At 36.8% G+C, this 26,779-nt stretch overlaps 1 protein-coding gene across 1 annotated transcript in view; it reads right to left on the bottom strand.

Annotated features, from left to right (window-relative positions):
* Positions 1-4,163: 4,163 nt before the first annotated feature.
* Positions 4,164-26,779, bottom strand: part of LOC306877833 (syntaxin-12-like) — a 194,288-nt gene continuing 171,672 nt past the window's right edge. The window contains exon 5 of the mRNA XM_079429818.1: positions 4,164-5,461. The gene's annotated coding sequence lies outside the window, so the exon portion shown is untranslated. The remainder of the gene's footprint in view (positions 5,462-26,779) is intronic.

Genomic DNA, 26,779 nt, shown 5'->3' with positions numbered 1-26,779 from the left:
GTGATTGCAAACACGGCAATATGTTGCAGTAGCTCTGCCCATTAGAAAGACTTTAATTCTCACTATAGAGAGCTTGCTGATTCATGAGGCCTAGAGGAGCAATAACTCAGAGATTTATCCCATGCTAACAGAGTTGCAAATGGGACAGCCAAGAGAAGCTAATGATGTACTGCTGCTGCCAGTTAGCCAACATTTTAGAACCCAAACAAAGATGGATTTAGGAAGAATAGTAAGCATCTTAGCATCCATATTTCTTTTAGCTTGTCACAAGGGATTTTTGAGGGACAAAATTAGATTTAGTCTTCCTATAGAGACGATAAATATGGGTATATACTACAAAACATTGAACAAACATTTAATATCACAAAATATGTTCCAATTTTCTTTTTACATTTGGATATACATACACTACTGTTCAAAAGTTTGGGGTCAGTATACTTTTTTCTCTCTCTCTCTCTCTCTCTCTCTCAGGAGGGACACATTAAATTAATCAAAATTGATGGTAAAGACACTTATAATGTTACAAATATATATATGAAGAGTTCAGATACAGAAGCGTCTAAGTACCATTTGAAATTTTCTTCTTCTGAAATAAATGAATGAAATCAGGCTCCTATGTGTAGGTTCAGTAATTTAACTTTAATGGCAATGAATAGGTTCTTTTCATTGCCATTTGACTTCATACCCTTTGCTTTGACACTTGAAATTCAAATCAGCAGCATTCCAGTTTCACAGGATCGTCTTTGAGATGTTTCTGTACTCCGACTGAAGTTAACCTGTGGCAAATTCAGTTGATTGGGCATAATTTGGAAAGGCACATACACCTGTCTATATAAAGTTTAACAGCTGAAATGGATGTCAGAGCAAAAGCTAAGCCATGAGGTCAAAGGAATTGCCTGCAGAGCTGAGAGACAGGATTGTGTTGAGACAGATCTGGGGAAGACCACAAAAAAAAATTCTGCTGTGTTTAAGGTTCACATGAGCATTTGGCCTCCATAATCCTTAATGGATGAAGTTTGAAACAATCGGGATTCTTCCTAGATCTAGCCTCCTGGTCTTGGTTAGAAAGGTGATCAAGACACTGATGGTCACTCTGGTTGAGCTCCATGATCTTATGATGGGAGATGGGAGAAACTTACAGAAGGACAAAGATCATTGCGACACTCCACCAATCTGGGCTTGATGGCAAAGTGACCAAACTCAAGCTTCTCCTCAGTAAAGATACATGAAACCCTAATTTACAAAAATACACCCAAATAACTCTGACTATGAAAAAAAAAAGATTATCTGGTCTGATGAACCTCAATTCCTTATTAATGTCTGAGGTGAACCCAGCACTGCTTATCACATGCATAATACCATCCCAACATTGAAGTATGGTGGCGGCAGCATCATGAAGTGGGGATTTTTTTTCAGCGGGAGGGACTGGGGAAGTGATCAGAGAAGACTGAAAGCTGAATGCAGCTAAATACAGAGATATCCTTAATTAAAAACCTGGTTCAGAGCACTCAGAACCTCAGACTGGGCTGAAAGTTCAGCTTCCAACAAGACAATCACCCTACGCACACAGCCAAGACAATGCTGGAGTGGCTTAGGGACGACTCTATGAATGTCCTCGAGTGGCCCAGCCATAGCTGGGACTTGGAACCATTCAGACATCTTTGGAGAAACCTATAAATGCCTGTCCACTGTAGGACCTTATCAAACGGACATCCAAAATAACTGCAGAACAGCACATTCCTTAGGAGTTAAGGAGTCTTCTACCAGCCATCTGTGGTCATAAGACTAGTTAATAATCAATCTCAGGCCATTGTTTGATCCAGTTCCTGTTAGCGCTTCCTCTCGGTATCTACGTTGATTTGTACGTAGCCGATATAACCTGGGCTTCAGCTGTGTCAATCTGGGTGTACACAGGGTAGTAAAAGAAGGTTTATCCAGGGCACACATGCCAAAAAGAGGTAAAATGCCACAATAAATGCCATCCTTTTGTATCTTTATCAGGAAGGCTGTAGAGCACTTCCTAAAGGCCCTTTCTCTGCAGCGACAGGCTGCAGGTGATGGAGAGGGAGGTGTGGGTCGAGGACCAGGTACAGCAGCCACTGTAATGTCAGACAACATCTGGTCCACATTGCGCATGGCACTGAGCATGATGGGAGAAAGCTCGCTTTACTCAGCTGCCGACCGGCGAGATCTGGACACACTGCTGGCGCACTTCTGCCAGAGAGATGGAGAGACAGAATGAAGGATGGAGGAGATGAAGGAGCACAGGAAGATAGAATGCGAGTGTGGAGAAGCCTGTTTGGGAGAGAAAACAACAAGATTGGAGGTGTACATTTCAACAGAGGGCATGACTCTTGATGGAGCTAAAATATGAGGAGATAAAAAACGAGTGTGAAACATCCATTTAGCTCCAGGACTATGTTAACGGACAGACGAATGAACTGATGACTGTCCTTGAGAAAAAGATGTTAAAAAGTCCATGGTACAAACTTGCTACGGTTTTTGTCACAAGTTTATGCTTACAGAGAATCTGTTTTAATTTTCCCATTTTCCACCGGAGGGCTTTCCTAGAAACGCATCACCCAAGGACCGCCTCAGCAGCCAATCAGCAGCCCCGGAGGTTTCCCAACCAGGAAAGGGAAACGAAACTGGAGATCACCTGTCGACTCAACTTGAAAAGCAAGTAAACAAACAAATCTCCATCTTTTGCTGGAAACTGGTGAATTGATCTGTATGCAGTCAAAGATAACCAAATCTCTGCTTGTGATCTTCCTCCAGTTGAATTGATGAAATAGCAAAAGAGTGCTAGACTTAAACTGTCTTCAAATCGCAATAACTCATTTCCTGAACGCTTGTATGTGAGTGTGTGTGTGTGTTTAGTTTAGTATTTCGTAGATTAGCAAATAAACTTAGTTTCATTTATAAAGAATCCTTGTCTTGTGTTGTTTAATATTCAAGTTAAACTTTGCCCAGATCCTTGTTACCTTTGCTCAAAGTTAACCCAAAATAATTGTGTCTTATGATCGTTGGCCACGGAATAAACAGAATTGCTAAGATACACTAAGTGTTAGACGCTGGATGGACTAGTCGATAAGGTGTAATTATAAATTTTGAATCAGATCAATTTAATCAAATCAATATCGAATCCTTAAGATTTGATTCCCAAAAGGATAAAACAAGAGCTAATAAAATCCTTACATCACCGATGATCCCCAGCCAACTTGACAGAGCTTGAGATGATCTAAAGAAAAAACTGGCAAAAACAAATGCAGATGTGCAAAGCTTGTTGCATCATACCCAAAAAGACCTGAGGCTGTAATTGTTGCCAAAGTGCTTGAACTAAGTTTTGAGTTAAGGGTATGAAGACTTGTGATATAAAGCCACCCAGCTTTATATCAAGCCGATGTAAAGCTGCTTTGACACAATTTGCACTGTTAAAAGCGCTATACAAATAATATTGACTTTTCAAAAAAATTTCAGTGTTTCCTTTTTAATAAATATGCAAAGTTGTGATAAATCCATTTTTGGCTTTGTCATTATGGTGAGTGGGGTGTAGATTTATGTGGAAAAAAAGTAATTTAAAGTGGTTTAGCATAATAACGTAACATAACAAAATGTGAAAAAAATTAAGCGGTATGAAGACTTTCTATAGGCACTGTATATATACACATATATCAATTTATTTAATAAAAGAGGAGCTGAATGCTTGAATAAAAGCATGAAAGCAGTCCTACTTGTGTACTTAACATCACATTCCTTTAACCAGCTTCTACAGCAATCCATAAATACAGCAGCTAAACATTAACATTCTGTAGCAGCCATCAATGATATACCAGCGGAAACTACTATGACAGAAAAAGCTTTAACTATACCCCATTCAAATTCTACGTTGACTTTCTCAGCTCACTACAGAGATCATCTGACAGTTAAAATAATCACTCTGCAGGGAAAGCATAGTGAACTTGTTGCTGTCTCTGAATGAATAGTGTGCCATGAAGTTCCTGTCTTATATTGATTAGCAGGTGAATGACTGAGCCAATACAAACCTATTATTTCTATTATTTGTATGTCAGTTCTCTTTCCATCACAATCTGCTGAAGTTTTATGAGCTTTGAGAGTGTGTGTGCGCGAGACAGCGAAAGAAATGAGAGACTAGTTTTTTACATTGTACTGTTTAATAAAAGCCAGCAAATAAACAATTAAAAATCAACTTAAATAATGGATATTAAGAGCAGTACAATACAAGACGATACTGAACCTTTGAAATATTATTTCTTAAAAAAAAAAAAAAAAGATCTATGATTTTATGGTTATGCAAATGATAACAATAACTCAGTTTTCTCTCTCAACAGGTGTTCTGTAATGGTAGGCTACCTGCTGCATTCAAATGTCAGTTTATAATACTAGTTTTTGGTAAACATAGACAGCAGGTTACAATATTTAAAGGTAAATATACAACGGTTATGTTTCTTTATAACAAATAAATCGCCTTATAAAGAATGTTCCTAAAAAGAATGTCACTGTTACACTTTTGTCAAAGATTATATATTTGCACCCTAAAAAAGATAAATATACATATTTTGAACACAGTGTAAGTAGCAAAAGATCAATATGAGCTGATGTGAGAACTAGCATAAGACTGATTCTTGAGACATGGGACAAAACACAGAATAATCAACATTTGGATCAACATAAATCAGATAATCTTCACATACATGTACTGTTTCATTTATTGTGCTTATATTTTTCTCATAACCTTGATATGTTAGCGCGGTCATACAAATTGGTGTGAGAACCATAAGGGCGTAAGTGACATTTCACCAACTTTACTGGAGAGCCAAAACAAACATTTTACCATAGTTTAATCTGACTTTGTGTACTGATTTCAATTGTTTATAATACAAATTTGTGCACTCATGAATGAGAGTACTTTTGCCAGTAGAAAGAGGTCATTAAGATCTTTCATTTGATGTATATATCTCCATTTCACCAAAAATGTCACTTACGCCCTTCTGGTTCTCACCCCTCAAAATAATAATTTTGAAACTATCTTTTTTAATATCCAAATTGAATTACAGGCAAGCAAACCCACAGCCAGTTTTGTCTCTGTACTCAAGAGTCAGCGATAAATGACGGAAAATATATTTTAAAGTCGGCATTAAAGCCTACAGCAACATTTAGTCTATTTGGATTTTGTTCTTTGATTCGAGTCCACTTTGAAGAGGTAAAGAGCAATTAATTGCACATTACAATACAAAGCACAGATTAAAAATAGACTCTTTTACTGAACATTCACACACACACTCACATTTCCATACATGCATACACAGAAAAACAAACACACAGACAGAAGTATAGACAGAGATAAGAAGAGAGAGAGTGAGCTCAGGTAGACCTCTACGTACAGACTCTTTTGATGGGAAGTTGAGGAGAGATCACAGAAGAGTTGAAACAGAGATCTCTGAAAGAATAACAGAAAAAGGTCAAAGGTCACAAAGCATGTCAAAATCAAGGACACATTTCTGATATCTGGGCCGAGTACAAAAAGAACTGGATTAAATGCAAACTGTTCATTTTATTATAAAATTGTCCTGAGGTTTGGGTGATATGAATTATGATTTGTGGTCAGACTTAAAGTTTTAATTAAGAGCAAGCCTTAGTTTGGAAGTGAAGTGGTTTATTGATCACCCAACTAGGCAATCCATAAGAGGCCATAGCTCATCACTTTAATCTGGAATTATCCTTATTCAGAGCGCAAACAAGAAACCTTTAAGTAAATGAGAGTTAGGGAGGCATTATTCCTTGTCACTAGATGTGGGTTAGTATTCAGTGCTTGTTATCCAGTATCAAACTTACATTTTCATCTTGTTTGGTAGTTACGCTAGACTACACTAAAATACATTTAAAAAATTATTTTTTTGGCTAGTAATTGTGTCTTGTTTCCCAGTAAAAATATCTAAAAATATTTAAAACAGTAATTTATTCCTGTGATGGCCAAGCTGAATTTTCAGCAGCCGTTACTCCAGTCTTCAGTGTCACATGATCCTTCAAAAATCTTTTTAATATGCTGATTTGCACAAGGAAGTTTATTATTGTTATATATCATCAATGGTGAAAATAGTTCCCCATCAGGAACTCGAGCTGCGTCGGAAAACGCTAGGGGAACGCCTTCAGCGATATCAAGCTCTGAATCATATGTGTAATCAGTCCAATCGATGGCGAGACGTCAGATGCGGGTGATGTCATGACCAGGAAGCTTAAAAGCACGCAAGGTGCAGCCGGTGTCAGCTTTCTGTCATTCAGCAAAGCTCTCTGTGTGTGTCAGTCACGATCTATGTTCTGTGAGTCTTATTAATTGTTGTCTGTCAAGTTACACAAGCATTCAGCAATGTAAAGCTCCAGCATGTCGAAAGCAAGTGCTAAGACAAACAAAGGCGAAAGCAGATTGCTTTATAGACTGTGTGCTCCCGTGGTCTGCTTGGGATCGAAGCACGCAGAGTCGGCTTTGTGAGCGGTTCGCTCTCTTTGAGGAGGGAGCCTTCACCAGCTTTCCTCGCGGTGCTGGCCCCGCTTCCGCCGATGCGGAGCGGCAGCTGCACTTGTGGGGTTCGCAGCTGGATCTGGTGGAGGAAATGGAGACGGGCGAGTCCCTATCTTCTTCCTCACCTGCCAGATCCACTGACCGCTCTCTGGTATCGGAAGCCAGTAATTAGCAGTTTCTTCCCCTCGGGGAGCGGGCTCGGCGCTTCTCCTATCTTCCTCCAAGGTGGTTGATGTGGAGAGCATTGAGGATTCACCCCCTCAATCCCCACAGTATGAGGAGCTATTGGAGGTAGTTACTTGTGCGGTTGCCAAGTTAAACATTGATTGGCCCGCCGAGAAACAGGCTGAAACGCAGAAGAGTAAACTCGATGAACCTTTTCTGTGTACTAATCCGCTACCTTCGCGCCAGAGCCTGCCTTTTTTCCTGATCTCCACACAGAGGTGTCGAGGCGGAGAGGCATTTGTGGTTGACGCTGTCCGAAATGAAAGAGAAGGCCACCTTATGGATGCCTCGCTTGCACCTTCTGGTCTGTTTGGCGACGCCGTCAATTCCGTCGTCGATAGATACCAGGAGGCTCGCAAACAGGCGGCGGCTTTACAGCGGTTTCTCCCTCGCCGTTCTATAGCTCTGGGGACTGCTGGGTGGGAGCAGCCCCAGCCGTGTACCAGCTCCTCATACAGGGAGGTTCAGAGACAGAACGTTGCCTCTCGTGCTCCCCCGCAGTGGGACCGAGGTCGGCGGTGCTCTAAGTCGGCGGCATCTAAGGCGAGGCCCGATCTGAGGGTCGTGCTTCACTCTAGGAAGCCATCGACGAAGCAGTCTTGACATCCATAAGCCCAGGATTGCTGGGGGCGGCCCCTACTGTGGAAAAGCAGGGTGCACCCCATTACACTGTGTCCGTCTCTCCTCAGCACCCTCAGGAGATTGTTCTGCCAACCTTGCCAGTGTTCCAGGGCGCAGCGGTCTCCAGCGAGTGTTTCTCTCAGTATTTTCCGCCTGGGAACGTAGCGGAGCTGAGAGCCTCGCCACCCCTTCGGGGGTCTCTCCAGCAGCTAGCTCAGCCATCTCCTGCCGGTCCTCCGCTTCAGGGCACCGAGCTAGCAGCTCCAAGCACACCAGAGGCCTGTCTCGAGAGACTGGTTCCCTTAGTAGATTATTTAGCAGCGTGAAAACTACTGCTAAATGTATCTCGTTGGGTCCTGCAGACTGTAGAAAGAGGCAATCGTATTTAGTTTGGCGCTCCGTCGCTGCCTTTCAAAGGGGTTTTTCTCACATTAGTGAGCCCAGAGAAGGCTCTGGTATTAGAACAGGATGTGAACACTCTCTTGAGGAAGGAGGCCATCGAGGTGGTCCCTCCTCTCGACAGAGAGTCCGTGTTCTACAGCCGGAACTTCATTGTTCAGTCATGCGTCTGAAGTTCAAAATGCTCACTGTCAAACAGGTCGTGTCTCAGATCAGGTCCGAGGACTGGTTTGTCACGATAGATCTAAAAGATGCTTATTTCCATGTCTCCATCCTTCACCAGTCACGGGAAGTTCCTGAGGTTTGCTTTCAGGGGCAAAGCTTACCAATTTCGGGTTCTTCCCTTCGGCCTAGCACTCTCACCCCGTACTTTCACGAAGTGTGTGGATCCTGCTCTGGCTACTCCAGGGCATCTGCATACTCAATTACATCGATGATTGGTTGATTTTAGCTCCGGTTTCGGGTCGGCTTGCTAAAACTGCTCCAGAGAGTCCGTACTGTAGACCCTGTCGAGCTCCTCCATCCCTCGGCAGCCAGACGTGATGGAGCATCTAGCGCCAGGCCCTCACTCGATGAATGCGTGAGAACCGGTAGAGGGCTGGGTTCCATATGTGAGACCTAATTGTATCCAATATGTGTAAAGTCCACGGTATAGCCTCAGAGACCGTGTTTCCCCAGCAGACTTTCTGCCATTGTCCAAGAGGCTACAATCACCTCTAATCTTCCATATGCACCTAAATGGTTGTTCATATGTGTATGTGCTTCTGGACCTCCTTCGGGAAGGATGGGGTTCCGCAGCGTTCCTGTTCCAAGTGAAACGGGTATGTTTTCCCAGTGTTATCCAGTCTTACTGAGTGGGTAGTGCCATAGCAACAGTAACTGGTCTTCTTGTGGTAAGCCTTGACCTGCGCCAAAAAGTAGGGGCGCAGGAGGCTTCCACAGGACACTTGAAGGGGAAGTATCCATGGCCCTTTGTTAGGTATCCCATTTCGTCGGTCATCCGACGTGACTCGGAGTGACCGACTGAAAGGGAACGTCTCGGTTACGTATGTAACCCTCGTTCCCTGAAGGAGGGAACGGAGACGTCACGTCCCGTCGCCACAGCTGCTGTACCACCGCCGAGCGGCCGGGTCACCGGCTCGGCTCCAAAGCGAAAACCTGAATATGCGCTGCACCTGCTGCCTACTTATACTCACGCTGTGATCAGCGGCAGCTGGATGCAATAATTGCATGCCAATGTGCATTTTCTCGTTTAGTTACACTCGAAGTGAATGTGTCTCTCTAAGCGAGATCCCAATTCGTCGGTCACCCGACGTGACGTCTCCAATCCCTCCTTCAGGGAACGAGGGTTACATACATAACTGAGACGTTACATATGTCACCTGGGATGTTTTTGCTGCTTAATATGTATTTGGAAGGATGTATTAAATTGACCAAAAGTAACAGTAAAGACATATAAAATGCTATAAAATGTAAAAAGAAAAAAATTATTATGTAAAATAAAAGAATCCTTAAAAATGTTAAATGCTTAAAAAAAAGTTCCCACAAACATATTAGGCAGCCGAAAGTCATTTCAATAGTTAATAATAACAATAATTAACACCGAAGTTATATTTTAAAATATAATCAAATATAAAAGAGTTATTTTAAATTGTAATAACATTGTTTTACTGTATGTTTGATCGAATACATGCAGCCTTTCTGAGCATAAGAGACTTCTTTCAAAAACAACAAACAAGCAAACAAACAAACAGATACAGTAGGTGTGTGTGTATGTGTGTGTGCATGTGCGTGTTTTCTTAATAATTTGGCAGATTGTTCTAAGCATAAATGAAGGTTAATGCTTTAAAAAATATCAATGGGATATGAAACAAACTTATTTTATATTTACTTTATAATGTTCCAACTGATATTCAATACAACAGCACTCTTGCTTGTGTGATATTCCTTAAATATGTGACTTGTACCCATCAGCAGTTGCAGTCCATCTGTGTAATAGAATGTGAATGATTCTGTAAGCAACTGACCAAAACGAATGAATCAGATTTTACGTAACTTGGTACGAGACCAGCCAGTCGTTCTACTTGAAAACATCGCTAAGCACTTATTCCTACTGTCTGCACAATTACCTGGATTTACACCCCACATCTTTCAAAGCGTTCCATCTCTGTCTTTCTTCTCCCTCAGACTCATTTTCCTCACTGTGCCTAAGGCTTCCAGGTCACGTCACCAGGGTCTGAACAGTAAGTTTGATCTCAAATGACCTGTCTCTGCCCGTCTGGGTCTGCAGGGCTGATCTGAGGCCAGTGCTGACACACAGAAGACTCAGAACCGTCCAATAAAATAAGAGTGAAGGGCACTGCAGCCTTTTTATCTGCTTCTTTACCTGCTTTAACCTCCCCACCCATGTGGAGTGGCTTCTCATTCACGCACACACATAAATAAAACATCATAACAGAACAATGGAAAATCTATGAGGATTGTGACAAGAAAAGTTTAGGAAAATAAATTCAATGGAAGGGAAAAATGAGGTATACAGTAGGCATAGAGTATTTACTATAAGTGGGATGCAACAATACAATTGCAGACAGACATTCTATAGAAAAAGTCTGCATACTTGAATGAATAAAAAAACATGAACAGTTATTTAATTACACAATTAATTTGAAAAAATATTTTATGCTCACCAAGGCTATATTTATTGATTAAAACATACAACAAAAAAGAAGTAATACTGTGAAACATTATTACAATTTGAAATATCTATTTTACATTTAGATATATTTTTAAATGTTATTTATTCCAGTGGTGGAAAAGATGAATTTTTAGCAGCCATTACTCAAGTCATCAGTGACGCACGATCTTTCAGAAAACGACATTTAATATTATTATAATGATTATTATTATTATTATGTTGTTGTTGTGCTACTTAATATTTCGTGGAAACCATAAACATTTTAGGATAGACAGGTGCTTTTTATAATGTATTTTTTTTTTTTTTTTTTAATTTAAGATATCATTGCTGAATAATAAAATAAAATAAAATAAAAATTCTTCCTGACCCCAAATCTTTAAATAGTAGTATATATGCAAACAAGGAAGTTCTTACATGCACAAACAATACATTTAAATTTCAGTCTGCTTTGGTCTGTTTCTATTATACACATAAAAATATATCTTTCAAAATGTTCTAGCAGATCAGTTTTGGATGAACTATACCTGTAAGTTGGTGTAATTTTAAGGTGACATTTGTGAGATATACATGCAATTCACCATGACAGACTTTTCTATTCAGTCCAATTCCCTTTACAATGCACACTATTTTAATGTCACATAAATGTTTGTGTTCTCATAATTGTTATTGTCACACTGTGATTTGCAATATTGTTTAAAAAACAGCCAGATACGTGTGACTAAACATCTCATATGAATTCCCATAATATCAAGAACAACAACAAAATAAATGTCAAATGATGATTCTGACAAAAAGAAGAGGAGGTTTTTAATGTGTATGTGTGTGTGTGTGTGTGTGTGTGTGTGTGAGAGTGAGAATCTGGAAAAAATAACGAGTGGGAGAGGCAGCGAGAGAAATGACAGATGAGCATTATGTGAACGTTTCAAAAAGGTCTCAGAAACGTCCATCAGTTTGTGAAGTCATTGTCGCCACTGTGTGGGAATCTTGGATGAGCCGATGGGAGAGAGCGGGCAGTAAGTGAGGGGAATGGTAAAGGGAGTAAAAGGATGAAAGGATGGGGAACTGAGAAAGAAGGAACACCTGCTTTGCAGTGACAGAGATCAGAGGGCAACCTCCACCCAGGCTGTCTCTCTGGCCAAGAAGCTCACTCTGCTGGCTACGTCCACATCAAAGGCTGCTTCACAGCCACCGCGGGGAGGATCTCCCCCAGCCACCCAGCTCACAAGTCTCGCTCTTCCTGCGTGCCAACTGTGTCACTATAGCCATTATACCAGAGTGGAAATGACATGAGAGGGGAGCTAGAGAGCCTCCAAACAACTTGCAGGCTTATGAGACAGAGTTGAAGTGATGAGGAATCTCCTCAACATAAGCACATAAACTGGCAAGCCAGAGCTATAGCTCAAGACGAGGGTGCAACGGGGCCAAAGCTCCTGGGGTAAAAGGGCCCGTCTGCCGCTATGCACTACAAATTTGTCCTAATTCATAAGGTCATGGCGTGTAACAAGCAAAAGAATGAATTTTAGGTAATTTGAGCGAAAACTGAATATCTTAGATGTTGCATATGTACTGTATATACTTAAGCAATCTTTAAATATAAATTATGAACGTTTAAGCATTTGCTCAACAATGGATCCTCTGCAGTAAATGGGTGCCATCAGAATGAGAGACCAAACAGCTGATAAAAACATCACAATAATCCACAAGTAAACCACATGATTCCAGTCCGTCAATTAATGTCAGCAAAAAGCTGCATATTTAAAAGAAAACATGAAACTTAAATGAAACTTTAATCAATCACATCTGGCCAAAATTATATGAGTCCATAATCCATAATTCAGTTCCACCAGTGAAAATCTATGTCCCCTGTTGTCCTCTAACTACAAAACCCACCAATTTATTTGTTTAGAACTGTTGTAGACTGTCTAAATGGCACCCATTCACTGTTCTGATGGCACCCATTCACTGCAGAGGATCCATTAGTAAACAAGTGTAATGTAAACAAGTCTAATAAAGCAAGTGTAATGTAATGCTAATTTTCTAAAAAATCTCTTCCAATGAAAAAGAAGAAGAAGGGAAAAAAAGGCATCTCTTAGTTCACCCCAAAATGGAAATTCTGTCATCTTTTATCATATTGTTCCAAAGCTGCAAGGCTTTCTTCTATTCTTCTTCTTTCTTCTATAACTAACTAAATAAAAATAGTAATAATACAAAGTACACTACCATTAGATTGCCAAAGAAAGATGCAGAATGCCTGCAATTGTTTTCTATAACTGGAAGATAATATACGACCCTGGACCACAAAACCAGTCTTAAGTAGTACGGGTATATTTGTAGCAATTGCCCAAAATACATTGTATGGGTCAAAATTATCGATTTTTCTTTTATGCCAAAAGTCATTAGTATATTACTGTAAAGATCATGTTCCATGAAAATATTTTGTAAATTTCCTACCGTAAATATGTTAAAACTTACGTTTTGATTAGTTATATGCATTGCTAAGAACTTAATTTGGACAACTTTAAAGGCAATTTTCTCAGTATTTAGATTTTTTTGCACCCTCAGATTCTCGATATTGAAATAATTGTATCTCGGCCAAATATTGTCCTATCCTAACAAACCATGCATCAATGGAAAGCTTTCAGATGATTTATGAATATCAATTTCTAAAAATTGACCCTTATGACTGGTTTTGTGGTCCAGGGTCACATATATTCACTTGCAAAGTTTTTTTTTTTTTTTTAAATTGGCACCCACTGACTCCAATCACAATTGAGATTAATTTGTGAAATATGCCTGCGCTACAATTTTAGCTCCAAGATGCAGGCAGTACTGTACTAAGATCAGAATATCACAGGAATTCTTATATAAATACTCATAATAAGTTATGAGGTTATGAAATCTCAAAAGTGATTAAGAAGTGATAAAATTGGCTTAACATTTGCTGATGTGTTATTTCGAAAAAGTGCGCACTTAAATGTGACTCAATAAATATTTTGCTTAGCAAAGTATTTGCTTATGAAGACACATTTATTCTAATCAATATAGAAAACAGTTGTGCTTTTCTATCAAAACTAATTTTGGATCAGAATGTGAAGGTTAAGTTTCCAAAAAGCATCCCAAGATGCACCTCATGTATTTGTTTGAGAGAAAATTCAAGTAGCTACTTTGGAAAAGTTCCAATATACGAGAGGAGTAGAAAAGGTACATGGAATAAATGGAAAGAAGATGAGGAAGGATACCAGGAAATGTTGCGTGCTGTTTTCAATCGCTTTATCTCCTTAAGCATGACAGTTCAATGTATCTGAACATATGCGCAACTGCAAGTCCATGGCTCTAACATGAATTTAAGCAATCAACAGATGAAAAAAGCTGTTGGGAATGTCAAAAGCTTCATATGACAGATTTAACTCCAGACTAGGATAAAAAGGTTTTTCTGCTCTATTGTTTCTAGTTAGATGCTATTCGGGGCAAATCAATGTGGACAGATGGGCCCCTGCACTCCAAAAGCATCCGTCTCTCTCCATTTCCAGTCCACATCCAGATGCCTTTTCCCGATAGATCATATCAATCAAAGCCAAGCACTCTTCACAGCCAAAGTATTGATTGTCAGAGAGGGAATTAAATGGTACCTTCGCACCTCCACAGACGCAGAGCGAGTGCTCTGTATGAGTTGAAGGCAGAGAGCTGTTTGAAACTTCACATTCTAGTCCAGCTGCCCACATTCAAGGTAAAAACATGTTTGGACACACCAAAATGGAGTCTACTCACTAAGTGCATAAGCTTTTACACCTCCAACAGTGAATAGAAAAGCTATATGAGAGCCATTTGAACATCTTCCTGTCAACCTGCCCACTTGCCCTGTTGAGAATATCAATATTGCCCTGTTTTTTTGTTTTTGTTTTTTTTTTTCCATTCCTAAAAGCACACAGAGCATGAGTCATGCTAGTTGTTGTAGATTGGGCAAGTAAAAGACTGTCAAATCAGAAACAGAAAACAAAATGCTTATTTTTCTTTAAATAATAATTAACAGGATTATTTAATAATTCAGTGAAAATGTTTAAAACAGTACCATATGAATATTATTAGAACTGAAAAGAACTGTTTCCTTTTTAAATATATTTTTTATACTTTTCTTGTGATGGCAAAGTTGAATTTTCAGCAGACATTACTCTAGTTATTAATATGCTGAACACAGATTTTGCTGCTTAATATTTTGCAGAAATTATGATATCCTAACATTCAAAGTTTTGGGTTAAATATGATTAAGTAAATAAGTTAAGCACCAAAGGAAGCACCAAAATCATTTTCAACACTGATAACAATGAGAACCATTATTATTATTTGAGCACCAAAAATAATTGAAAATAATTGAGCACCAAATCAGTATTGTACAGGATCATGTGACACTATTAAAATTAAATCTACAGGATCATGTGACACTATTAAAATTAAATCTACAGGATCACGTGACACTGAAGACTGGAGTAACTTTGCTGAAAATTCAGCTTTGTACTATTATTTGGCAATATTGCTGTTTTTCCATTATTTTTTATAAATTAAATGTAGCCTGAGTGAGCATAAGAAATTTGTTTTCTGAAACATTATCAAAAAATATGATTTATTCCAAACTTTTTTCTCTCTGCAGTGTACATATACTGTATTCTGATTTGTGCTTTCCCTCTAATAATATATTGCATGGTGCATATTACATTCATATATAAAAATATGGCAACTTCAGTGTGCATCATTCTAAAGGGAATGACAACTGTATCAAATTCTTGTCAAATCTTTCCCCGCGGTCCCTGTGGATTCGACGACCCTGCATTGATCTTTTGACTATTATGACACCTTTAAGTCCTCAGTCTTTTTAATGGTGGTGTCTAGCACATTAAGTTGACCAATCAGCTTTAAGTAATCTCAGCTCTTCCTGGAGACGCCAGCTGAAGCCGGGAGGGGGCCGTCTCATTGTGATGCCTCGAGAAGCATATAAAAAATAATAAAAAAAGTGTTATTTCTGTCATCCTCCGTTTCAGAGAGATGTCCTCTCTATCTCTCTGTTTCCTTCTATAAGCTACTAACATTTAGGTTTGGGACTCTGCAAACTTATAATACCTCCGCCGCACATCTGTTTCTCACATGGGAGCTTCAGCGCCTGTCTCTCACCCGGAGAGTTTGTCGGTAATCCCCATGAGTAAAGTTCAGAGCGAGCTGACAGCACTAAAAAATAGATAAATAAGGATTTTCATTTTTCACCCTGTAATGGGAAATTGCACATACCATTTCTCACTCAGCATTTATCCTTAATAGCGGCTGCAAATCCATATCCCCTAATTTCACAAAATCACTTCATTGCAGAGAAAAGAGCATTTTTTGCAGGTAGGAAACACCGTTTAAGCTTTTCTTACTCCTTTCTTTCTCCTTTTTACCACTCATGACAGAGAAATCGATATAAAACATTTTAAATGCACTTTAAATAACAGGTTCTATCAAATTGCTTTTTTTTTCTAGAAAATCACTGTCATATTTCTCTCAGCTCTGGCTGATTTTAAAGAAACACATAGAGGCGACAAAAGGTGGAAAGTACAGCAAAAATGAGTCAACAGAGCATCAGCAAACCTCATCACAAGTGAACTCAGAAACTTCTATCAGTCAGTGGAGAAAGTGAGTAATGTCTTGCATTAAGTTTGTTGTTTATACTTGGCCGGAAGCAGTGAAATAACCCTATTAAATCAAGTAGTTGCCCTGCCATTAATCTCAATGCAGCTGACTAGTTCCTCAAAGCTAATGGGGCTTAGAATTTGCATCAGGCAAGTTTACCCACAAAGCTTTGCCTAAGAGGATTTTAGTCCATACAGAAGGCTTATTGTCACACTTGTTCATGGATGTGGATTAAATATACTAGGACTACCACACTGTGCTAACTCCAAACTGCCTTCCATTTCTGACGGCTGCTACTGGCTAGTAGCAAGTAAAAAATGACCTTCACTAATGTGCTGGTAGTTGTGGGGCGGTTAAAGATCAGGGGACGGTCGCAACGAGACCTTAAGATGAGAAAACCCTATTATTATCACTAAATATTTTCTTAACCTAAGGAGTTTGTTGCAACTGGCTGCAGGCTAATCGAGATGCTGAGTTTTCTATTTCTGGCCTTGAGAGAAGCATTTAACCCCAGGCTGTTCGGATGGGAATTATTCCTCCAGCAAGTGTACTATAAATTGCTTTAGATAAAAAAAAAAAGAAAAAAAGCTGCAATTCTAATCAAAACGACGTTGACTCATACACTGAAGAAAAAAATACATAGTAAATATAACCAAGATGATTAGAGATAATTCACAAGAAAATACTATTAAAACAAACAAATCAATTTTAATTTAAGGTTTAATTCAATATTTTACTTTCTATTGCTGTGTAATTAATTGCACATCTTGTTTCAGTTATTTATTTATTTTAAATACTAGTAACAAAACATGCAATAATAAAACCAGGTTCAAATATTGAAAACAAATAATGTAAATCAGCATTGTGATTTCAAATTATTAATTTGAATAAAATAATAGCATAATTTACTGCCATGAATGTAGTAAAAGTAGTGTAGTCTGTTATAACACATCTATTAAACTAATATTAAATGAATTAATGAACTGTGCTTATGATATGATAACAGAACAACATGCTTTAAATCAGATGTTCAGTGCTAGAAGGTCTGATGTTTAGCACTCTAGGCACCCTTAAATATTCTCTCACTCTCTCTGTGCCTCTGTCGGATTTTTTTCTTTTCATCTTTGCAGTGTCTCATCATGGTGAATACCAGCTCAGTGTTGTCAACTTAGCTTTTTCATTTGAATAAGCCTCTTTCTGCAGGAACCTGTCTGCTCTGTTTCACTGAGGCTAAATCAGCTTTAGCAGCTAAATATAAAAATGTTTCCTGAGCATTAATTCTTTAATATTTATCAGCAAAAAAAGGTGCTTGAAATTCAACTTCAGCCCTGCTAGCAGTTTAGAGAGAGAACGACAAGCTGCACATAAGCTTCGATGCCTCAGTTGATCCCAAAAACTCAAAACGGAGATGGATGTGTACATGACTTGTGCTGGAACACTTTACTAATAATATTTAAAAGAAAAATTCAGGCTCTCCTGAAGCCATGACGAGTAAAAAGACAAATAAGAATAAAGGAAAAGGAATCAAGGAGGAAAAACAGATAACATTATCAACAAGTAGCTGAGAGCAACATGTTCAATGTTGAGATAAAAACACTGAATATGAAGTGAAACCAGAGGGAATATTAGGGCTGAATTACTGTAGCTAAGCACTGATAGCTGTTTTCTACTGAAATGGTGCTTGTGATTGGCTAAAGGACCTGATAAACTTTCTCAGGACCAGACACTTATGTTAAAGGGATAGTTCACCCAAAAATTTAAATTCTGTCATCATTTACTCACCCTTGAGTAGTTCCAAACCTGTATGAATTTCTTTGTTCACAAAGAAACAAAGGAACACAAAGGAAGATATTCTGAAGAAAGTTTGTAACCAGGCTGTTTTGGGGCACCATTGACTTCCATAGTAGGAAAGAAAAAAAAATACTATGGAAGTCAATGGTGCCCCAAAACAGCCTGGTTACAAACTTTCTTCAACATATCTTCCTTTGTGTTCAGCAGAACAAAGACATTCATACAGGTTTGGAACTACTTGAGGGTGAGTAATTGATGACAGAATTTTCATTTTAGGGTGAACTATCCCTTTAACTGAAAGTAAAACTAATAAATAATTTTTTGATAATAATGAAATAAAATATAATACAAATTTAAATGAATGAAAATTAGAAATATTGTCTTGACAACCAAATGAAATAAGTTAAAATGTACTAAAATACATTAAACGTAAATAGTAAATAGTAAAATAATAATAATAATAATAATAATAAAAATAATCATATAAAATTACTTAAATTATAAAACAGAATTTAAGATGACAACTGAAAATATAAAAAGTTCTAATTCAAAATATTTTTTATTGTAATGTTTTTACCAGCTGTTTGGACTCTCAATCTGACGGCCCCCATTCACTGCAGAAGATCCATTGGTGAGCAAGTGATGTAATGCTAAATTTCTCTGGATCTGCTCCAATGACCAAAAAACAACAAAAACAACAACTCATCTAAATTTTTGATGGCCTAAGGGTGAGTAATTTTAAGCATTATTTTAGGTGCAAGAGAAAAGTTCAAAATTTTAAGAGAAAATGGGTTTTTTTTGGGGGGGGGGGGGGGGGGGTACATAGAGGAAATAAATAAATAAATACAATAATGTTTTTTTGTTATTATGAATAAAGCTGAAATAAAAATAAATATAAATACATATTAATAATAAATAGTGTAAATAATATTATATGAAAAATAAAATAAAGTAATACTAAACCTAAAATGGAAATAAAAAAAATTACAACACTATATATATATATATATATATATATACTGTATATATATATATATATATATATATATATATATATATATATAAAGTCAAAAGCACATAAAAATACTAAAACTAAAATGAAAACGGACAATATAAATTAAAAGCTAATTTAAAATATTAATAAATACTATAATAGTATGGCTTGTCGAGTCATTTAGCATAAAGCAAAAATCAAAGTAATTTAAAAAGCTCTGGCAACATCAAATAATAAACAATGAGCTAATTGATCCTTAAACCATTTCAGAAAGCTTCACTGTCACCTCCCGTAATACCTTCTTCCTCTGAACCAGTCAGCATTTCCAAAGTCATCACGCTAAGCCAGGAGCAGCAGTGATGGAAGAGAGACATTAAAGGCTTCTAAGGATAAGCAGAGGTAAATTCTGCCCTCCTCCCCCTGCCCTTCCCAGCATGCCTGTGGTGGGTGGCTGGGTCTGTTATGTCCCTTCTTTCCGTGACGGTGTCTGGCTGCACGGTTTGACTGCAGCCCACACTGCTGCTTCAATGGAGGGTATGGTGTCCGCCCACACAGGTGCAGGCCGGCCCACTAATCTGCTGCTCAGCGGTCAGTCTCAGACATGATAAGGGTCAAACTGAGACTTGGCCTGGCTGTGCAGTTCTATGCCGGGGAGAACCGGGGAAGTTAGCTGGCTTCGTGCCCTTCTGCCACATTCAAAAAGAGGCAGCCCACATGAGGTTGAACACAGACTGTGGGTTTTATGTGGGCTGTGCCTGTGCATGAACATTCCAAAAATACAAACTGATACAGAAATGAATAAAAGAGCCTTGTTAATAGGACAGGAAGTCCTTTTTATACTATAAAAAATGTTCTATCATAAAAACCCTTGGAAAAATATAAATTTTTATAACATTTGAATTCTTGGTTTACACTGTGCATATATATAGTGCTTATTTGTCAGGGTCTGCAGTTAATCTGCATCATAAACTTAACTGTTCTGTTTCTATGGCAGCAATGAAGTTCCAAGAAGTAATTTCCTCACATATTTGAATTACCTTCAGCGGATCTGGCTATACTTTTCCTAGAAGTTCAAAACATGAGGGTTGTAAACAAGTCAGCGAGGAGCTATAGTGAGATGCCCTGTTGTGTACAAATGGAGGTCTTTGAGGCCAAAATATCCATTTATTATTCAATTCTGGTTTCTTTTTTCGTAGTACTGAGTGATTTTCAGGTGTGTCACAACAGATTTAAAATCAAATTCAGATATGATTTTTGTCTTTACACAATAGTAAGGTCAAGATTTTTATCTTAAAAAAGAACAATGTCTCTAAGTGTAAAAAGCCAGTCATATGCGTGGCAAAATATAAATACATGTCTTGTAATCGTAGTCACAAAACCCTGTGGATAAAGATTTGATGTGATCAAAAATAATCATAAAAAGCCATAGGCTTACAATACAGTGTGCAGACTGTTGCCCCCCCCCCCCCCCCCCCCCCCCCCCCCCCATTCACATATATATTCAAATACAAAGAAGCCAATTTGAGGAAGGCAAATATCTTATTTCGAAATTGTTCTGACATTTAATATATGGCAAAATATACCAGCAATAAAATTGTAAGCAACACAATGGAATTGATCCCCTGTTTTATTTCTAGTCAGATTTCGCTATATTTTGCTCTGCCAAATGTGCCCATAAAGACAGAAAACCCTTTTAAAAATCTACATTGAGACTCCAAGAGAAAAACAGCTTCAGAAATGGACTTTATATAGCTGTTCTCATTGTAGTCTTATAAATGTAATTTCAGGCTATGAGTTTTTTAAATAGTGGTTTATTAGTAAAATCAGGTCCATGCACAACTGTGAATACTACAAGCATGAATTCTCTAGTTTCAAAAAGTTTTTAAAAAAGTAAGTTGCTGAAATCTACACTATCATTCAAAAGTTTGGGGTTGGCGAAATCTTTTTTTTTTCCTTATGCTCACCACGGCTGCATTTATTTGACCAAAAATACAGTAAAAACAGTAATATTTTTTTATGTCTTTATAGGTTTTTTTATTACGTTTTAGTTTAATTTGAGTTATTTTAGTACTTCAACAAACTAATACCTTTTGTTGTTTAATATTTTTCATTGTTTTTAGCTTTATTTTTTGTTTTCATTTAAATGTTAAGTTTTGAAATTTAGTTGTAAGCATTCGTCATTTTTATTTAATTTCTTTATTTATTTTTTAAATGTGTATATAGTATTTGTAAAGTTTTAGCTTTTAGTTTTGGATCTGTTTTAGTTTTTTTTAATACTACAATTTATTGCTTCTGTTATCCTCATTTGTAAGTCGCTTTGGATAAAAGCATCTGCTAAATGACTAAATGAATAATATTGTGAATTATAAAATAACTGTTTGGTGTTGTAATATATATTATTATAGAATGTATTCCTGTGATGGTAAAGCTGAAATTTCAGCAGTCATTACTCCAGTCTTCAGTGTCATATGATCCTTCAGAAATCATTCCAATTTGATGCTCAAGTAACATTTCTTACTATTATCAAAGCTGAAAAAGTACTGCTTAATATTTTTGGGGAAACCAGGACATTTTTCTTTGATAAATAAAAATAGCAAAATAACAGAATTTATTGGAAACATACATTTTATGTCACAATGTAACAAAGTCTTTATCGTCACTTTTGATTAAATTAATTCTTGAAAAAAGTATATATAAAAAACAAAAATAAAAAAATAATAATATATATATATATATATATATATATATATATGTATATATATAAAACATCTGTAAGGTTTTTAATGTTTTTAAAGACGTTTCTTCTGCTCATCAAGGATTCAATTATTTAACCAAAAATACAGAAAAAAACATTATTACAATTTAAAATAATTTTCTATTTTAATATACTGTAAAATATAATTTATTAATGTGATGCAAAGCTTTATTTTCATCATCCATTACTCCAATCTTCAGTGTCACATGATCCTTCAGAATCATTCTGATTTATTAACAATATGCTAATTATTATCAATGTTGGAAACGTTTTTTAAGGCTTAATATTTTTTTTTGGAGCTGGGATACTTTTTTTTTTCAGGATTAAAAAGAACAGGAACATTGTTAAACCTGCTAACAGATGGAATTTAAATGTTTCTACTATATGATAATGCATAATGGCCACAACATTAAAATGCAGTAATAGTCTGTTGTCATGCTGTTGAGGGTTCATTTTAAGCAATTGATGACTCAATGAGTTGGGGCCATTGCTCTCGATTTCACCAGCTCAGAGCTGAAGGATCAGCTGTAGTTAGCTCACACTGCTGACATGTATATTGAAGGATCTCTTTCACCCAAATGAGTCTGTAAACAAGATGTGAGGGCAGCACTGGCAACACAACTCGCAGGAATAAGTGTCAAGGAGCAGTTATTGCCTTATTTAGAGCACCATAAAGCGCAGGGCTATTGATTTGAGAGGCAAAGCGGCTCCCCGGTTAGGTCTGTCATTGCTGAATCATTAAACTGATATATTATGCACTATGCACTTCCCTCTGTCACCCTAACTGTTTCCAACCCCATCAGTCCAGCACATTTCCAATAATCCTTTGCTCCTTTTTAATCCTTTGCACTTTTGCTTTTGTGAAGGATCTCACTGTTAACCACCCAAGTTTGTCACATACTATAACTTTTTCTAAACATCTAAGGCCGTGTGTACACTTGGTTTAACATCTAGTTAGGGTGATCAGATCATAATCTCCTCAACCAGCTGCTTGACTCAAAATGTTTCTCTTTGCACATGTACAGTATTTATGTGAAGCATTCTTATAGTTTGTATTTTTTAATTATAATTTTTTTTAGTTTTTATAGGGTAAATATTTATATATAGTATACTTATAGTTAAAATCTGTCAGTAGGTTAGTTTGTGTATAGGCTTATAGTGTAGGTGTATAGGTTTATAGTGTTTTTTATAGGTTTATAAGTTTAAAGTGTTTTTTACTTCATTGTTGTATGTCTGTATTTATGTAGCACCATGGTCCTGCGAGGCACGACATTACTCACATGTAGCGGAATGACAATAAAGCTCAACTGTGACCCTGGACCACAAAACCAGTCTTAAGTGTCAATTTTCTTAAATTGAGATTTATACAGCATCTGAAACCGGAATAAATAAGCTTTCCATTGATGTATGGTTTGTTAGGATAGGGCAATATTTGGCCGAGATACAACTATTTGAAAATCTGGAATCTGATGGTGCACAAAAAATCTAAATATTAAGAAAATTGCCTTTAAAGTTGTCCAAATGAAGTTCTTAGCAATGCCTATTACTAATCAAAAATGAAGTTTTGATATATTTATGGTAAGAAATTTACAAAATATCTTCATGGAACATGATCATTACTTAATATCCTAATGATTTTTGGCATAAAAGAAAAATTTATAATTTTGACCAATACAATGTATTTTTGGCTATTGCTGCAAATATACCCCAGCGACTTAAGACTGGTTTTGTGGTCCAGGGTCATCATCAAATACATCTCATGTGAGCCTTTGATGAGCAGTTTCATAAATATAGCCACTATTTTAAGGCCATGTCTCCAGATGTCTGACAAACTAGATGAAACTAGTTTTGGGATTCAAATTAGACCAATCTACCGAGTTACGAAGTTACGACTGACTTACGAAGTTACGACTGACAAAAAAAAAGGGGAAAAAAAGCAGTTTAAATGCAACTGGCCACTGATTCTTTTGAGAGAATGTGACTAACTAGATAAAATAAAGAAATAAAGAAACAATTTGAATATTCAAATATAACATATGAACCACAGCAATAACTAACTAAATAAATAGTTTAAATAAACCCCTAGAAAATTCAAATAACTAAATTACAGTAAAAAATATATACGTGAAATATAAAATAAGTAGAATAAATAAGTATAAGAAAAATAAGAGAAATAAATAACAGTATAAAATAAAAAAAATAAAAAATAATCTCAGTGAAAATTAAATAAATAGATAAAAAAAAAAATGTTTTTAAATAAATCAACTGCAGAAACTCAGTGGATGTTTGATAGGTGTAATAGGAGGTCCTTGTTGTCCAGAAAACACACTGATTATCATTTACACTACACTTCAAAAGCGTTTGAGTGATCGAATCACAAAATGTTTTGGACCAGCTTACACCTGTATTTAGCGGTGTCTGCTTACCTGAACATCCACCTGAAATGGATGTTACTATCAGGTTTAAGCAGTGTCTAAGGTACCGTTTGTCACCCAGGAACCATTTCACCTAATTTTCCATAAAAAAGTGCACTGCGAACAGCTTGGGGTTATTAGGAGACGTAGAAATAAATAATCACAAACTGTGCAGGGCATGAAAAGTCTCACCAGAACCGAATGGCCCATGTTTACATAGATTCAGAGCTGTTAATTCTCTATAAATCTATGCAGCTTTTGGAGCCGTTCCCTAGCACACAAGCTGGAAAGCTCTCCAGAACTTATAGTCTGTTATGGCACTGAACCAACAGCGCAGCTTAGGGTGAACCCCCCTTTCCTCAGTCCTTTCTCTAAACACCATAGGGTCTGCAAACATGATTTGGTACACATTGCTACACGGGTCTCTTAAAGCAGTTATCCAGTCAACCTGAGAAATAAAAGACATGCTTAATCGGGAATTGAGAGGTTAGCAAAAAAAATATCAGAGGAGGGATGAATTAACTTAACAGCTCCGCTAATAATGTAATTAAAGAGAAAAAAATGTGTCCCAGTATTATTTAATATATATATATATATATATATATATATATATATATATATATATATATATATATATTATTATTATTATTTTTTTTTTTGCTTACTGCAAGAAGATAAGGCCTGTTCACACCAAGAATGAAAAAAAGAAGAAGAAGAAAAAAAAAAAGGTAAGCGTCTACACCAACGCATGATAATGCTCTGTTTATTAGTGTGAACTGCAGTTCTGTCAACTGTTGATTCCAATGATAAGGCTCTTGAAAGTCTGATAGATTCTGATTGTCAAGGTTTATATAGTTTATCAACTTAAAAAATGTTCTGATAGTGATTCCACTGATTCTGAGAGAGTTGTTATCATTGTAGTAATAATGTATTTAGGCATGGACTTCCTATTCTCATAGAATTAGAATGATTATTAAAACTGTACTGATATTTACATTTTTAATTATTCTATTTTTTTTTATAAAAATAACTTTTATTAAAACTAAACTAAACGAAACGTTTATCAAAACCAAAACTAAAATAAATAATAATTAAAACTATATATAAATATATTTAACTATATAACTATATATAACCATAATAGTATCTCATTGATACTAAAATAACAAATGTATGAAAGGCTTTTATACAGGTTTGGAACAGCATGATATTTTTGGGTAAACTATCCTTATAAAAAAAGGTATGTAGAAATGAGAACAACTACCTAGCAACCACTCAGAACATCATAGCAACCACATAACATGGCAGCACCTTCAGCACAGAAAGGTATCCATTACAATTTCTTTTGAAAGTAAGTGAAAATCTAGCATTTAATTTAGAAAAGACACAATAACAGCATAAATGAGATAGTTGTAGCTCAAAACAACAGAAGCGATGGAATATTGAAATCTCTACATCAATTAGTACTTAAGAGTTCTCCATTTGTGAACAGTGCATATTAAGGTTCTGCAATATATAAATATATTGTGGAAACTTAATTTCCTGTAGAGCTGCTTTGCAACGATTTGTATCGTAAAAAGCGCTATACAAATAAACTTGAATTGAATTGAACAGTGCATATGGCGTGCTTGAGTTGAGTGATTTTTTTTAGTGACAAAATCTCTCAACTGTTCTTATTTGCTCAAGCACTTTGTAAAAGATGAGATCTTAGCACCAAAGTTCAAACAACTTATGCTCCCTGTTTCACTCTATTTCACAAATACGAGTTAAGAGCTACTTAATTAAAGATGCTATCTGCTTTCAGTTTCACACATGTCGCTTAAAAGGAGGTCTGTGCATGTTGCTAGAGGAAAAGCGGGAGAGCGGAGAGGGTATGGATCGATACGAGAGGGAGTCCAGGCTGTCACTCAGCCTCGTTTCCCCGAGGGAGGCCGCGAGAGATCGAACACATAGATAAACATCTCATGGAAATGGAGTCAGTCCTCACCCAGTTTCCAACACTCACAGATAGATGAATGAGAAAAACCAATGAACTAATGAATGAGTCAATGAATGAATAAAAGTAGATTGTGAGGATAAATGAATAACAGAAGAGTGTAATTGTCAGTTGGCCTTTCAGAGATGAATGAGGAGGTAATCCATCTAGCTGATAAAATCCTACTCCCCTCAGAGAGGCTGCCCATGGGTGAAATATTAGTCTGAAGAGCTTTCACCGCATTGGCGTTTCGTGGTGAAAAATAGCATCCTGATACGCCGGTTCGGGTTACACAAATGTCAAGAACCAATTAGGTAAGCAAGATTGTTTTGACACCTTTTTTTCCAGATGATTTTGGCTGAAAGTTTTAAACAAAGGGCAGCTGGCGACCTGTTCTTTGTCGAAATTCATTATTCCACACTGCATTTTGGCGATAAATGCACAAGGTTTTTTTTTATTTTTTTATTATTGTATTATTAATACCTGAAATGAAGAGATACATTTTAAATTGGTATTTTAGGCCAATATAATGTTTTTCAATCAATCACTCAATCAATCAAAGTGAAGAAAATGTTTTTAAAAAATCTATATTGTATTAAATGATATATTTATAATTGAATGTATTTTTTTATGTTTTTGAAATAAGTCTCTTATGCTCACCAAGGCTGAATTTATGTGCTCGGTAATCAAAAACAGTAATAGTATTACAAT

The sequence above is a fragment of the Barbus barbus genome (genome assembly GCF_936440315.1).
Source record: "Barbus barbus genome assembly, chromosome: 12".
In the NCBI taxonomy this organism is placed as follows: domain Eukaryota; kingdom Metazoa; phylum Chordata; class Actinopteri; order Cypriniformes; family Cyprinidae; genus Barbus; species Barbus barbus.
This window is presented reverse-complemented; position numbering and strand designations above follow the sequence as displayed.